The sequence below is a fragment of the Rattus rattus genome, chromosome 9 (genome assembly GCF_011064425.1).
Source record: "Rattus rattus isolate New Zealand chromosome 9, Rrattus_CSIRO_v1, whole genome shotgun sequence".
Classification (NCBI taxonomy): Eukaryota; Metazoa; Chordata; class Mammalia; order Rodentia; family Muridae; genus Rattus; species Rattus rattus.
In genome coordinates this window covers 52,347,111-52,360,513 of record NC_046162.1, presented here as the reverse complement: position 1 = coordinate 52,360,513, position 13,403 = coordinate 52,347,111, and the positions used below count along the sequence as shown (strand labels likewise).

General features: G+C 40.5%; 1 protein-coding gene and 1 non-coding gene across 2 annotated transcripts in view; both read left to right on the top strand.

Moving 5' to 3' along the window:
• Ca10 (carbonic anhydrase 10) overlaps positions 1–13,403 on the top strand; it is a 489,824-nt gene that overhangs the window by 44,257 nt on the left and 432,164 nt on the right. The gene's annotated exons all lie outside the window — the stretch shown is intronic.
• LOC116910667 lies at positions 7,436–7,569 on the top strand. Its single transcript, XR_004389199.1, has one exon. It is a non-coding gene; the product is annotated as a small nucleolar RNA SNORA69 (small nucleolar RNA).

The window sequence follows — 13,403 nt, the reverse complement described above, 5'->3', positions numbered from 1 at the left end:
AGCCATTGGGTGATCGACATTTACTAACAAGGCAGAGAATAAATGGTAAGAATTGTTTTTATACAGACTTAAGACAGGAGGTGCTTGGTATAAGCATTACAATGCCTTGTCCAGTTGAAATAAGATATGAGGGCAGAGAAATCAGCATTTGAATACAAGGGTAAACTTTACACAGTGGACAAAAGCATTATACCTACCACAGTTCTTAAATGAACTCCCAAGCTCTTTTTTGTAATATTTATTTTTTTTTCCAGGAGCTGGGCCTTGTGCTTGCTAGGCAAGCACTCTACCACTGAGCTAAATCCCCAACCCCTTTTGTAATATTTTAAAGCATCATCATCACATATAACGATTCACCTCTGTATATTATACATTTTTATCACATTCACCCCCCACCCTCTCTTGTCCATGCTACCCTTCCCTGCCAGTCTACTTTAATGTCTTAAGTATAGTTCTTATAAATGTAAATTCCACGCATGAGAGGAAACATATACTTATCTTTCTGAGTCTGTTTTATTCCACTTAACATGATGGTCTCCAATTTCATTCACTCTTCTAAAAATAACATAATTTTTCTCTTCCTTGTGGCCAAATAAAATTCAATTACGTGTGTATACCTCATTTTCTCTATCTGTTCAGCTGTTGATGAACATCTAGGTTAATTCAGTGTGTTAGCAATTCCGAAGAGTGTGGCAATAAGCATGAATGTGCAAGCGTCTCAGTTAGAGGCAGAATCTGTATCTTTTTCCAACACTCTAGTAAGGAAAGTTGCCTAAAGGTCTCTTCTTTTAATTAATCTCAGCGATATCACTATGTCTTAGCTACCGGGAGAAAACAACCGGTTTGTGCAGCAGATGGTGAATTGGTGAAATGAGAAACATAGCAAGGGGTCTGGGAAATAGGACTTAGACCAAGTGCCTAGTATGTGCAAGGACTTGGGTTCAACCCTAACTCAGCAGGAGAGAGTGAAGCAAGAGAGGAGGGGGAGAGGGATAGGGACACACACACACACACACACACACACACACACACACACACGGAGACAGAGGGACAGAGAGAGAGAGAGAGAGAGAAAGGGAAGATGGGAGGGAGGGAGGGAGGAAGGGGAAGGAGGAGGAGAGGGAGAGAGATGTGGATGTGGCAAAGGAAAGAAGAAAAAAGACAGGGATGGGGAGGTGAAAATAGCAAGGCTAAGACAAAAGCAAGGGACTTAAGGTACCCAGGGCCAGCCAGCTCAGGATGGTAGGACTGTCTCAAAAACACATGTACTCTAGGGATTTCACCTTGTCTGAATCCACTAATCTCAGAAACATTCAGAGAAGGCACAAATAGAGGAGACAATGTTGGAGATTTTACCAAGAGTTGAATCTAGACATGGGGAATAGACACTATGACAAACCTCTACCAGGAAGAATCACGAATGCCCTTGTTAAGATAAGATATAGAGAAACCAAGTGTATGCTGTGGACTCTCTCCTTCTTTGCCATGAACGCAAAATGAGGAGTAAACATGAGTTACATGTCTATGGCATGCACTCCCATTATCTTATTGAATTTTATTTCACTCTTAAGGCACATTTATGGTTAACAATGACCACAGGGTCTACGTTTTGCTTATTTATCAACTTCCTGTCAATCATTTTGGAATCTGTACGCAGCACAGTGACATCTAAGGTCTGAGAGCCAGGTGTGTCCTTGCCTGCATATAAAACTATCATTGCATGGTTATCACCCAAATCTTATTTTGTCCCACCCTAGGGATCTGGCCATTTGTTCTCAAGCTTGAGTCTAGGTAAGTCCAGTTGTACCTGCAGTGACTTGTGCCTCCAGATTAATGATCTGCAAATTTTGTGCTATTGCTATTTCCCCAAATGGACAATTGACTTAATGATGCCCCCTGATTGGTGCTACTTACATGAATTGTGGGGTTTTCAGCTTTGAAGGTTTTCTTTAGCCACAGGCTTATAGACTACGTGGTGAATGACTCGTGTACACAGATCAAAGAATGCCATTCCTTGCATTTCATCTTACAAGACTGTCTTGTTTATTCCAGGAACATAGCTCGATTTATCCAACAGGACAGTGTGCTGCACTTGGCACTTAACTGGCTGGTTTGGTGACATATCTGTTGTCTGGTATGGGTACTTGATGTCATACTTCAAATGTTTCCAGGGGTCTATCCCGGGGTAGTGGCCCAAGCTTTTGGGACATACTGACCTGTATTCAAACTACAGTTTTTTCTCCTGTAAGTTCTAGGATTTTGGGATAAGGAACATACTTGACAAGCCACTGAGTCCCTAAGGTGGGACAAAATAAGATTAGGGTAATAACCATGCAATGATAGTTTTATATGCAGACAAGCACACACCTGGCTCCCAGACCTTAGAAGTCACTGCGCTATGTATAGATTGGAAAATGATTGACAGGAAGTTAATAAATAAGCAAAACAAAGACCCTGTGGTCAAACCATAAATATGCCTTAAGAGTGAAATAAAATTCAATACGATAATGGGAGTGGATGCCATACACATACAACTTATGTTTACTCCTCATTTGACAGGAAGTTGATAAATAAGCGAAAGACCCTGTGGTCACTGATAAATGTAAAGTCTCTATCTCCCCACAGTTTGTACAATGTTGACACCCAAATAAAGAAGCCATAAAGATAGTCTTGGAGTATAGCTCAATGGCATAATGTATATCTAGCTATGTCTGAGGCCTAGGGTTTTATCCTCAGCGTGTATGTGTGTACACATGCATAGACACACAAACACAGGTGTTCTCTCTCTCTCTCTCTAACACACACACACACACACACACACAGAGAGAGAGAGAGAGAGGGAGGGAGAGAGAGAGAGAGAGAGAGAGAGAGAGAAAGAGAGAGAGAGAGAGAGAGAGAGAGAGAGAGAGAGAGAGACTTACTCAGATTACCAGAGGGAATAATTTTAATAAGCATAAATTTTTGGTGTCATTGTGGATTCTGTTGTAGAAAGTTTGAGATTCTTGGTAGTTTCCAAAACATAAATCATGCTAATGATCCCTTTAGGCTGAGTCCTATCCTTCTGAAGGCATTAAGGCAAGGACAATATAAAGAAGTGAGGATAGTGTGTTAAAGAACAGATGGGTATTTCAATACCCCAAAGCCCTAGAATTCTTATACTCACGTCACAGTGGATGATTCGCACATAGACTTGAGGGGATATATCAAAGGACATGCAGTTGGGCCTTGTGTGAGGTTTAATCATTACTAATGAGGTTAAGAATAGTTTTATTTACAACCGTGACCTCCCTTTTTTTCTTTCCCATTTCCCCATGACAGTCTGATGTATCCCAGTCTGGCCTCAATCTCACTATGTAGAAGGATGTCTTGAATTTCTGATCCCAGAAATTCCCAGAGCTGGAATTACAGGCATGTGCAGGCCAGACCATGTTTTTGAGTGTTGGAGATGGATGGAGGGATTCATGCAAGCTGTACCAACCCAGCTACATCCTCAACCCACTGAAAGTCTTCTTGAGAAGGACACTGTTAATGGAAAAGCCAAGGCACAAGAAGATTTTGGTGATTCATAGCTTTGTTAGCAAACAACCTAATAGGACTTTGTCAACAGAAGCTACAGGAGGAAGATCTTTCTCCAGCAAACTCAGAGGAAAGGCAAGGAAGATAGTCCTTATATACTGCTACAGATTGGCTTATTTGACTCATGCCACGAGGACTGAGCTGAAAGTTCAGTTCTGTGGAAGCTTTTGATTAGTTAAGCTTATGTTTCGGTTTTAATATGGGCATGTACAAAAAAAAACCAGTTAAAGTAAAATTTTGCTTATGTTTGCAAATCAGCCTTCTATAATACTTTAACTAACCAGATATTTTTAGTGCACTGAGTTTAATTAGTGCTGGTCTTATGTGCATGTGTGTGATGTCATATACTGGAGCAGGGGAAACCTACCAGAGACCATATTCCTAAAGGAAAGTGTTACCCGACCCCCACAGCTATGGCTGTCACTTGCCAATAGCTCCTCAGTTAGGGGTGGAGCCTTAGGAGTCCCTGTCCTCTCCCTGCTAGGATTTATAATTCTTATGACATGAAATCTGAGAAACTAGGAAGGAGCCACTGATGAATCTAAGGTAGGTTGCATTTTTAGAAAAGGATACTGGCATTTAGGTGACATGATAGGAGATAGGGGAAGTATTCGAAGCAGGGGTGTTCAGGCTGGTGACAGAGTGATGGGGATGTAGAGATTTGGGCTTAGAAGCAGGCTGGATATACATAGAGTGTATATGTAAGTGTAATATACATGGAGTACTCCGGAACTTATATCTTGCAGTTATAAGTCATATAATATAATATATATAATCACCCCACTACTCCCCAGGGACCAGGAAACATCAAGAAAAAGGGGACATAACGAAACGGTGGAAGGGCCAGGTGGGAAGCAGTGTGGTGAAATGTCCTCTGTACATGGCATGACCTCTGCACTTAGAACTCATAGCAGCTGCTGTTACCTACATGAGACCTGCAGGAGAATGTCCCTGTTTAAACCAGAGATTCTCAAGCTGTGGGTCATGACCCCTTTGGGAGTCAAATGACCAGTTCACTGGGTTTGCCGAAGATTATTGGAAAAATGCAGATCTGCACTAAGATTCATAGCAGTAGCAGAACTACAGTTATGCAATGTAAACCAAAATAGTTTTATGGCCGGGGAGTGGGGTCACCACATCATGAAGAACTATATTAAGGGGTCACAGCATGGAGAACACAGATTTGCACTGTGGTTTATAACAGTATCAAAACTATAGTTATAAAGTAGCAACGAGAATAATTTTATGACTGGAGGGGGGTACATATCACTACCACACAAGAAACTGTATTTAAAAAAGGCCACAGCATTAGGAAGGTTGAGAATGAATGGTTTAAAAACCCTGTGCTATATATTATATTTTTAAGTTAATGTTATATGTATCCTAAGAACAACTAAGAATTAAGTGCCCTTGAAAAGAGTACACACTTCTGAGAACACATTTCAGAACCACTTGCTAAGAGTAAACAGATCAAAGCATGACAAGTGGTCAATCACTATATCTAGACAAACATTTAAGTAATTTGCTGATCAGTGTAAGAGAGGCCGGAAACAATTCTTTGTTTGTGAAATGAATGCTATTCAAGACACTTGCCTAGGCAGAAATCACCATGCTGACCCATTGACAAATGAGGCATGAGGATCAACTAAAATCAAAAGATTTAGTCCCTTCCTAATAGTGCCCTCATTTTAGGAATCTATTTAAGTTGTAGCTTCTGTCACCTAGTAGATTTGCTACAGTGCTATTGCTACATTTATTTCAATAACTCTTTCATGGTGCTGTGTTTATGTATGTATGTATGTATGTATGTATGTATGTATGTATGTTTGTATGTATGTATGTGCATTTGTCTGTCTGTCTGTATCTGTCTGTGTGAGTGCATAAAAAACAGAGGATTACAGATAGGGAGATGGTTTAGTGCATAAGGCAATTACCACATAAGCTTGAGGACTCAAGTTGGAATCCTATGAGCCATGCATTGCTAGTCACCATCGTGTACATATATCTATAATTCCAGTTGTTCTGGGCAAGATAGGAGGAAATGGCAGAAAATATTGCTAGACTGTCATATATAACACTGAACAAGAGACACTGACCCTAAGTAGAAGACAAAGAATGACACTTACGGTTGTCCTCTGCCTTGCACACACACCTGTGGCATGTTAGTACCTACACTCACATATGTGAACACACACACACACACACACACACACACACATACAAAGTGAGAGGCAGAGTGTCTTAGACACTATTCTGTTGCCATTGAGACACCATGACCAAGGCAACTCATAAAAGAAAGCATTTAACTGGTATCTTGCTTTCAGTTTTAGAAAGTTAGTCCATGATCATCACAGGGAAAGCAGACAGGCATGGTGCTGGAACAGCAGCAGAGAGCTTTGCATCCTGATCTGAAGGCAGCAGGCCAGGGTCGGGAGTGGGTCTCAGTCTAGCTTGGGCTTTTGGATCCCCAGTTGCACACCTCCTTCAACAAGGCCACACCTCCTAATCCTTCCCAAACAGGTCAACTAACTGGGACCAAACATAGGAGCCCACAGGAGTCATTCTCATTTGAATTGCCATAAAGAGTACAGGACAAAGCCTGACCCTTTTTAAGTGTGGGAATGATAGTAGGGCAGTGGGGTGGGATGGGATATGGTTCAGAAATTTGAAGTGACTTCTTAAATTTTTATGCTGTTTACACGTTGCTTGCCCATTTTCATATAGACTTTTGCTATTTTTTTTCTTTAGTAACGAATAAATTGCAGCAGTTGTGGGCTTGTCTGACTTTTCTTGGGAATTGGTAATTCCTTTTTCATTGGAGACACAGATAGACTTGAGGCAGGTCAGAATTCCTATGACTCCTCATGACTAGAACTCTTTTTCTGCATCTGAACTCTGTCTCTTTGTTTCATTCTGTGTATGCAGGGATAGTGTGGCTGCAGCTATGAAACCTCGGTCCTAAAGCTTTGAGTGTGAGTCTCGATCTCTCGGGTTTTCATGGCCTCTGCTTCTGAAATTATAACCCCTTCATTCCTGAACATGAGGATGTTTACCTCTCAACTAGTTCATCCCCATTAGCATTTGAACATGTTCATAGACCTCCCATGAAAAGCATTGCTCTCTTCACTCTGTTTATGAAACGTCTTCATTGGCCTGTCTATATTGACTCTTTCCTGGAAGGTATTATTCACTCAACCAATCTAAAGAGGTTTACTTCCCCATCATATCACCAGGGCTACTGTCATCAACCATGTGTACTAACAAGGGGGCATTACCCGTTCTTATTTACATTAATTTAGAGTAGTACTTTGTGTCCCTGCGAGTATTCAAACACTTCTTGTTAAAGTGCCACAGGGTACCTTGTAAGGTCTGTATCTCTTTGATGGCGTGACCTGTGTCATTCATGACTCTGGTGTGGACAAATCAATGAAGAAATAGAGGAACAAAGTAGCAATGGAGAAGAAAGGTTAGCTGTGATGACATCCCATAATGTATAGCTGGTGTATTGTCAGGAAATATCAACAATGTACATTTAGGTTCAACTTAAAGAGGGAACATTTGGAAACCAAATTGATTGAATATTGCTAGGAAGGATCCATTTCTTTGGGACCAGAATTGATCAAATTAATAAACGATTTAGTGGACATCAATAAGACTGATTGAAGATGAAGAAATCCAAACAGCCATAAATACACGAACAATTTACTCACCCTCACAGGGGCTTGGCAGAGATTAAAGCTATAGCAGTATAGCACTTGAAACCATCCTATCAGCACACATTTTGAAATCTGATTGCATCCAAGAACGTGGCCAAAAGATGTGGTGATTTAAACTTTTGTGAACACCTTAAAATTAATTCAGAGCAGGTAGCAATTACAGTGCTTCATTTTGTGGGAGTACTGCCATTAATCCTGCTGAAAGAAAAGCTATGTTGATGTTTCTGATTTTTGCATTTATTGGAGTAAAAATCATGACACTTGCATGGGGACAGTTCAGAGAAGAAAAAAAAAATCTAATTCATTGCAGGATAGGCATACCCTATAACTCAACAATTCATTTTCTCATTCACTATCCTGTTTCTTCTATATGAGGTAGCTTAGCTTATAAACAATGAGATCTACACAGAAGCACCCAATATAGTACAACATAGAGTAGCTTAAAATAGAAGCCTCTGACTCTGAGTATGGGAATTAACAAATCAGCGGTCATTCACCCAGTGGATTCGATACAACAGTTGAAATGTATGAATTGAACTGGTAAGTGAGAAAAGCAAGTTATCAAAAGAGATAGGATGTGTGTGTGTAACTTTAACAATACTCCAACATCAGTCTATTAGGTTGTAAATGGGAGAGGGGGTGAGTGCACATAATTGGGTTGAAATTTGGAAATGCAGTTCAGAGAAAATGGTGGAGAGGCAAACGGTAAATCACACCTTCAAAAATGATGTATAAAAATGTATCTCCTGCCCTATTTATCAAAATGCCACTTCTCTTCCATACAGGTAGTGGTGACACTGGTGTCTATTTCTCCATTGCCTGAATTATTGGTGTCTTACACAATATTTTTTTAATTGAAAGATGACTGGGAAGGTGGCTCAGTGGTTCAACACTTGTGTAGCAAGTATAAGGCCCTAGGTGAGGTCACCAGCTTTGAAAAAATAAAACTAAGTAAAGGAAATCCGTTTCCATGGTAGTTGATGAAGTGAGGGATAGAAGATTGCTCACCGTATTCTCTGAGCCAGTTCCCATCTGTTTCATCTGTGATCAAACATAGAGGAGTAACCTGGAACTCTTTATCTCTAAGGATGGATACAAGAAGGCAGAGCCCAGGACCTGGGCTCCCTGGTTATTGTCCGAGCAGCCTCAGCTCACTTTCCTGGCAGCAGAAGGTGGGGCTCGTTAGTGGGATCACCTACCAAGCTCCAGAAAGGAAAAGTAGGTCAGAGGAAGAGTGGCAGATGGAGAGCAGTGAGCTCCTGAAGCTGTGCTGGAGACTCGGGCTTGCTTCTTCACCCCCACCCTAGCTACAGAGTGAGCTCCTCATTCACATTCTAGCTCAGAGATGCACTCTCTTGTGAGATACCCCCCAACACCCACGACATCAATGAGGGTGTCCTGGACTTCAGAAGTGATGGGGTGAAAATTTAACAAATGAAGGGATTTGGAAAGTGAAGGTAATAAAAGACATGAACCTGTTTTCTTACACACGTGCTCTCTATCCTTCTCCCCCTCTCTCTCTGTCCTACTGTGTAACCCAATTTCTAGTCTGGAAACTGTAATCCTCCTGCCTCAACTTCATGATTACTGCATGTGATAGCTAGTTTTGTGTCAACTTGACACAAGCTAGAGTTATCTGGATAAAAAGGAGCCTCAATTGGAAAAAACTGTCTCCATAAGATCCAGCTGTAAGTAATTTTCTTAATTAGCAATCGGTGGGGGAGAACTCAGCCCATTGTGGGTGGGGCCAACCCTGGGTTGGTGGTTCTGCGTCCTATAAGAAGCAGGCTAATCAAGCCATTAGTAAGTAAGCTGGTAAACAGCCCTTCTCTATGGCCTCTGCATCGGCCACTGCCTCCAGGTTCCTGTCTTGCTGGAGTTTCTGCCCTGACTTCCTCCAATAAGGACCAGTGATGTGGAAATGTAAGCCAAATAAACTCTTTCCTCTTCAATTTGCTTTTCAGTCATGGTGATTCACCACAAAAATAGTGATCCTAACTAAGACACTGGGACTATGAGACATGCCTGGCTTTAATACTCTGATTGTATCGGAACAGCAGATAGAACCTTTGTTATAACACCTCTCAGCTACATCTTTAATATTTTACTCTTTTATTGCAGCATTGTATGGTGCCTGTCCATATATCCAACATGGTTGTAAAATGGTAACAACGATGCTTTTCAGAGTGGAAATAGAGTTGTGATATAAGAGCATAAAGAAGTAAATATACTAAGCCCTGGGCCAGAAAAAGAGTAGCATTGAATTACAATTCTCTGCTACAAGATAGAGGACATATAGGTTAACTATCTGATCAGACTGAGTTTACCAGGGTCTCCAATGAGGAAAAGCAACATCTCCTTAGACCTTAATTCTACAAAGGAGAGACCATATTAACTTGAATACACCAAATGGGGATGGTTATAATTATGTTTTTTTCCCACTGTGCTGTACTCATTGGGGTAACCTTTTATCTGACATACATACCATAATTATGCTGGTTGTTTTGTCTGAACACACATATATACACACACACACATGCATATATATAATATATTCACAGATGAATATATATGTGTGTATGTGTGTATATAATATATATGTGTATGTATTTTATATATATGCCTATCTTCTCATTGCCTGAATATTTGTTGGTAGAGTACACAGAACTCTGGGATTGATCCCCAATATTTCATAATTAAGGCTTACAGTATCACCCCTGTAATCCCAGCTTTTAGGAGTAGGAGAAGCAGAAGTTTAGGTCATCCTTGGCTATACAGTGACTTCTAGGCAAGCCTCAACTGCATGATAATCTGTCTCAAACAAACAAACAAAAACAAAACCCAGACACTTCAGAATGTGTTCTTTTTCTTACTCAACAATCTCTGAGATTCGCTTATATTGTAAGAGGTCCCAATCATTCCTTATTTTTAATTGATACATACCAGAGGTGTTTATAAAGGTTTATGTTTCTTAAGCATATAAACCAAGAATTGAGGCTTTGTTTCGTCTTCTGTAGTTGCCAGAAAAATAAACCTGATGAAGTAATTTTGAAATTCAGTTTTCTCCTGTGTGGGATGAAATACTCCTAATGAACTTGCAGGGAGGATTCAAGGAGGCACATATATTAGTCAGGGTCCTCTTGGGGAACAAAACTGATAGAATGGATATACATACACATATAGTAAAATAATTTGTTAAATCGGCTTATGTTAAAATGATCACAATTGTCTCCTACCTGAGAGGCTGAGAATCCAATAGGAGATTGGCTGCCTCAGCCCTCCCAGTTGGATGCCACAAACCTTGAGATTTCCCCAGAGAGCTTCTGCCCCTTAGTCACTGATGGAAAGCAGGAAAATCTGGTTCTGCTCTGAGTGAAGGGACCCACAGCAGCCACAGGGCAAATCAACTAGGTGGGAAGACAGAAGCGAAGAAGCTTCCTCCTGTTTCATCTGGGTTGCTAGCAAAAGGAGCCTCTCACACTGGGGCAGGGCTTCTGGCATCTGTTAAGACAATCAGGATAGATCTTCAGGTGAGGCTCTATGCTCAGGGGAACCTACTGTGTGGCAGGTTGACAGCAGAACCAAGCACCACAGTTTGCAGGTAAAGTTCGGAGTACACCGAGGATGCAATAGACATTTGCAACCATTAAGAGCGAGCATCACTTGCACTCAAAATATTAATAAATTAATATTTATTAACATTAATAATTAATGTTAAGTAATGCTTAACATCTGCTCTTGGAGAGGTTCAGAGGAGACACCAACCTTTCCAGCACTCGGTTAACCACCAGTGGCAACAGGGAAGAAGGAAATGCGAATAGGAAAGTAAGCTCTAATCAAGACACAGATTACTAAGTATTCACAGATGAATAAAGGGTCAACTGACAGGTGAACCCTTTCACAAAGAATGATATACGGTCCCAGACCATAGCAATAAAGGAGGGTTCCCTTGGGCTGGTGGTGGTCGCAGGCAGGAAGTAAATAACATTTGTGGGGGAGAAGCTATCTCAGATGATATCAAATGACAGGAACAGTAAATAATTGGAGTGTGCAGGAAGCAGTTTGTTCTAGTTGGCCGGAGTGAAAGATTTGTTAAAGTGGAGATGTGGAGATAGCATTGTGAGCAGCTTACATAGCATATCTTTAGCACCTATTGCTGTAAACACAACTGTCTACTGCTTTCTTTCTTCTCTACTCCCTCACTTCCTAACCCAGGTTGGTCTGGAGCACAGTGGTGTGTAGTTACTCTGAACTACTGCCATCTTGCCTCAGTCTCCTTAGAGCTGGCATTACAAGCACCACATTTAATTTGGCCCTTCTTTACTCTACTATGTCCTCTCATATGTTGAAGGGTGCCCATGCGTGATCAGAACCCATAGGTAATGCATATTGCCTTTAGCGCTTTTTAAGTTTTAAATTTTATTTCTAAGTACATTGCATTGCATTAAATGTAATAGATGAAAAGAACTCAAACGTAATACATTACACCAGCTAAGGAAAACAAAACAGATGAAGAAAGATGTGAGGCAAATTAAGAGGCATCGTTGCCATGCTGCTCAGTTCTCAGAGGGAAGGTAGAGGAAGAATTAAGATGGCGGGCATTGGTTTGTGTGCCATGGGAAATGCTTGAAAGCGATGGTCATAAGGTTATAATGCTTGGAGACTTTAAATAAGCTTGAAGGAAAATGAGAATGCTAGAAAGGGTATGGAGATAGGAATGTGAGAAAACTGGTTGCCCAGCTGCCTTGATCCTTAGCTCATGCTTAGGATTACTAACTATTGATTGGGAAGACCAAAGTTTGTATCACAAAAAAGATACCTCTGCCAGCATGTCTACCTAAAACGAAAGGGGTTAGTATTCCCTCCCAAATAGCTCTGCATTTTGTGAATAAACAGCCCTTAGAATCCTTCTGTGAGCCTCAGCTTCCTTCTCTTAAGATTTCTGAACATCCTGGAATAAATAATGCATAGTAGTAACAAGTACAATGTCATGAAATATAACTGCTGTATTGGAATACAACCCTTTAAAATAATTACATGGACAAAAAGGAAACATTAGACAGGGAGAGAGAAACTCAAAGTGTGACAGATAAACCTAAATGAGAATCGAGAGACACTGAGGTGACAGGTGGGAATAAAAGAAGAAGGGAATCTGTCTCTACCACAGACATGAGTCAGCTGGAGAAATGGATTCCATGCCCTAGAAGCACCAGAGTTGGTGAAATGCATAAGCAGCTTTTGCTTTGCTGAACAGCTTTTATCCCATTCCCCACATAACTCATAAAATCGCGTTAGTGTGCAAAGGACAAGTGTGGGGAGTCCCTACATCATGGAGGTGGTCTGTGTTTCCCTAACAGTATTTGAGATTCCTGGGAAATTTACCACCATGTGCAATGAGGTTCCCCTCTGTGGAGTCCATTGTTCTTTACAGTAGGAAAGTAAAACCGAGTCCATACTGTTAATGAATTTCCTGAGAGAAGGGCTTAAGGAAGCACCCCAGGCTCCCTACCTTAATAATCATCCTTAAGGAGGTGTCTCTGATTTGCTGTGTATCTGTTATGCATGAGTCAAAACGAGTAACTGAGAATGGGAAGATGTTGTAGTCACCAATGTGCGGCAAAGAAAGAATTGTATCTGGGGACCATTGGTGTCCTTTGGGTTTTCTTGTTCCCAACCATAGGACTAAAAGTTAAATATTTATGTTGGAGAAATTCATTACTTCACTTAGAAGTCCTTGTTAGCCTTTGGTGAAATATGAGTCATCATTGCTGAGATGGATTACACAGGGGGAATTTTTATTTTTTATTTTTTTGCTTTTTATTTGTATAACAGGTTTGCCTAATCATTTAAAAAGTTGATGTTATAAAACTCAAAATGGGGAGAAAACCCTCCTGTAACATTTGATTAGATTTCTTTTGGTATTCCTGTATTCTCCCAAAATTAGCATATCTTATTTGTGTTTCAAAATGTTGTTTTTAATCTTTAAAAGATTTCTTCTCAGTCTTTAATCCTCAAAAACTTGATTTCATGTCACTTTGTATGGTCATCTCAGGATGAATCTAGCTAACATTTCATTATTTAATATTTTCCCTTCTGTAATTTATTTCTTAT